The sequence below is a fragment of the Ruditapes philippinarum genome, unplaced genomic scaffold (assembly GCF_026571515.1).
Source record: "Ruditapes philippinarum isolate M1 unplaced genomic scaffold, ASM2657151v2 ctg407_1_1_1_1, whole genome shotgun sequence".
NCBI classification, from domain to species: Eukaryota; Metazoa; Mollusca; class Bivalvia; order Venerida; family Veneridae; genus Ruditapes; species Ruditapes philippinarum.
The window spans coordinates 251,054-254,646 of NW_026857632.1; the positions used below are offsets into that span (position 1 = coordinate 251,054).

General features: G+C 32.4%; 1 long non-coding RNA gene across 1 annotated transcript; it reads left to right on the forward strand.

Annotated features, from left to right (window-relative positions):
• Positions 1-2,852, forward strand: LOC132750428 (uncharacterized). The gene is made up of 4 exons (XR_009628545.1): positions 1-555; positions 1,205-1,386; positions 2,429-2,572; positions 2,742-2,852. It is a non-coding gene; the product is annotated as an uncharacterized LOC132750428 (long non-coding RNA).
• Positions 2,853-3,593: the final 741 nt, after the last annotated feature.

A 3,593-nucleotide genomic window follows, 5' to 3' on the forward strand; every position in this document is an offset into this window, starting at 1 on the left:
CATCGGGTAAAATCGTGAAACGTCGTAGAAGGCCCGAAGCTACCCTCGTCTTTTGTCGCCACTTATCGTATAACCTATTTTTAGCGACTGTGACGTCAGTTTTCACAGGAAGCAATATGGCCGCTCGCTTGCGAAACTATCGTGGCCGGTACGTCAAAAAAACAAATTACGTTAAAATTAAGAAGTTTGAAAGGATTTTAATTAAACATAATTATGTAACGGACAATTCTGTGCAAAGTGGTAATCCTGCTGAAGTGTTTAGTGACCAGAATCTTACGCAACAGTGGAAAATTGGGCGGCGAAATATTGAACTAGATGTTCTTGTTGAAAATTTGAAGTTTTGCAAATCGTGCAGGTTTGGACCGGTTCCACTGACGTTATACAGTGTACAAAAGGAAATTAAGAAGGGGCTTGGTGGATATCTGTATGTGCAGTGCGAAAATTTAAATTGCGGTTTTATTAACTTTGTTTCGTATGGGAAAACCCACAGACACAGGGGAAAATCAGGAAAATCAGGCATGCCTTGTTTTGCAGTAAATACCAAGCTTGGTACAGGTATAAAGCTTACACATATTTTGTTTCATGTGATCATAAACATAGTTGTCTTATAAGAACATTTTATGCATTTAAAGTCAATTTTATCAAATGTTCAATGTTTATTTTATTATTATATAAAGGAGCAAATGTATTAACCTAGATAGCTTGCATCTTTTGCAGGCAGAAACTGTGTCGGGTTTATTGTAAAATGCTCAATCAGGTCAGCTTGGACCTAAAATTAAATAGGTCCTCAAATCATATCAGCCTTGTATAAACTCTGCTTTGGTCAACTAGGCCCTCTTTACCTTTTTTATTTGTGTTAATATTTGGAATATATATACATGTAATTCTATATAATAATGATCTATTCCACATATGTGTTCCATGTTATATGAGTCTGACTTGTGTGGATAATTATAAGTTTAAATGATGAAAGTTTGACTATTATCATATTCATTTTAGTAAACCACAAATTTTTGCCATGTTGACCAATGCGTACAGTTGAATTCAGGAGCTTACATTATTCTTACATGTACATTGTAAAATATGTGACCCCTATCAAATAGCTTTTCTATGTTGAATTTAGTTGTTTTGGGTCACGTCTTGAGAAATGTAAATATGTATTATAGAAAAAATATAAAAAATGATAAATTTCACTCATTTTCAGCTATGATAGACAGTATTGGAGGTCCAACAATGGTTAACAATATGCTGTCCACCCTCATCTTACCAACATTGTCCAATAACAAGATGAAAAAAAATGGAACGCAGGGCAGGAGAAGCTATCGAGTGTGTGGCATCTAAATCAACTTCAACAGCTGCTCATAAGGCTTTCAGTATGGAAATACAGTGAGTTTAAAGTCTATTAATAAATTATATCAGTTGTAATTTCACAACATTTGTTACCAATCTTTATATTTTTGTACAACATCAAGTTGAACATGTCTATTTAGACTGCATAAGCTGTAGATATATAATATGACCATGCCTGTCTTTTCACATGAAAAAATTAAATTCCCAATTGAAAGTTGCAAAATAAAAATATTGTATAACTATAAAACAATCTAAAATCTTTGAAATCAAGGGCTTTCTTCACTGTTATGGTGCTTAAATGTTTGATGCCATCCCAGACAGTGATTCTTTGTATTCATTTAATCAATAAATTCCTGGGTATGGTTCATGTTCCCAAAAATGCTGGAAAAATAACTCTGCTTTCAGTCAATAGTCAGCTACATAAATAAAGGACAGTCTAAAGCAAAATAAAATCACTGAAATGATAAACAAAAGTACAAAATTTAAATCTAATGACCCATAGTTAATACAACTTGCTAAAAAATAATTTATGGATGTAAGGGTTTGTTAATATGTTTACTGGTAATGTAAAACTAATAATAAAACTAATAATAAAATGTAACTTGGATTTAGATTACAATGTACATAATGTAATATTGATTTATAATATAAATGATTTAACTTTTTAAATAAAATTGAGCTGTCTGTTTCTCAATACATGTATTTGAGATTCAGTTTGAATGGGAAAGTAAAAGCTCCTGAGTGAATGTGAGGAATCCAATTTCCAAGAAAGCATTAATGCTGGTTTGTTGATTCTGTTAATGAATAATATTAAATGATCTTCAATTTCATATCATATTATATAATAACATATAATGTGCTCTAGGTAAAGATGTACATTAGAACCTTCATACATATCTACTTAAAATTAATAATTGAAGCACTAGAGGGCGCATCTTATCAGTCAGGTACTAAAAGACTTTTAGTTCATGACATACATATGCAGATTAGACTATTAAAATTAAAAAAAAAGACATGATGTTATTTGAGTATGTACTTATAAATCATAAATTGTAAAAATTATATAAATTGATTTCAGGTATTGAAGAAAGGCAGGAAGATATTGATGTAGAGAGGATACCTGAATACAGTGATGCTGTTCCACTTGGTGACTTTAAACCCATACCACCTCTATCAGACCCAATAACAATGATTGCACTTGATTTAGAGACTACAGACCTTAGTGAGTAGAATTCTTTAGCACATGTATATATATAAGTGTTAAATAATTTTTGTCTCTTAATTTCATTTTGATTTCAAAGTATGAGCGAATTGTTTATTGAAAAAAAAGGAATAAGATGTGTAAATAGAATAGTCCTGTTCAGTTTAAATATGAAGTTATAAATTTTCAGTTCGTGCTGGACAAATGCCCCACATAACGCAGATTGCTGCCAAGGTTGTCAACAGTGGCATAGGACAAACATTCTTTGTATATGTACAGCCCAAGATGCCAACTTCAACAGCAAGCGACAGGAATAACAGTAAATGGTGACATTATGACAGTAAACGGGACTATTGTTGATACAGTTGACATCAATTGTGCTTTGGACAGTCTTATACAGTGGCTTGATAAATACAGTAATGTTATTGTGACTGCCCACATATGCAGAAGGTTTGACTTCCCTGTGCTTATTTCAGCCTTATGTAACACAAACAAAATAGATAGGTTTTTTAAATGTGCACAAGGATTAATGGACACATTAACGTTATTTAGAAAAACCTTCCCGGGAAGACCTTCATATAAGCAGGAAGACCTTGCTCGTGACGTATTACAATATACATATAATGCACATAATGCCGAAGATGATGTTACAGCTTTGTGTAAAATACTTTCTCACAGCTGCTCATTGATATCTGTACAAGACCTGATGAAATTTACTTTTTCTCCAAGGGCTGTTTACTTTAACTTTTTATCCAGCAAAGAAAAGGCAAAAAATCTGTGTACATTACAAGGTATTGTTGCTTGTGGCATTTGTAAATTGGCCACAGCTGAAAATATTGCCAGTTCAGGTCTAAATTTGAATAGTCTGAAGAAAATATATCTTAGACAGGGCAAAGATGGATTGCATAATACATTTACATGTAAGAATTCTGAAGGCCAGCCACGTGTAACTAACACTAAAAGAGTCCTAGAAAGTGTTATACCAAAACATGTTGAACATTTTAAGAAATAATGAGGTGATTATGTAATTACAGTATTTTGT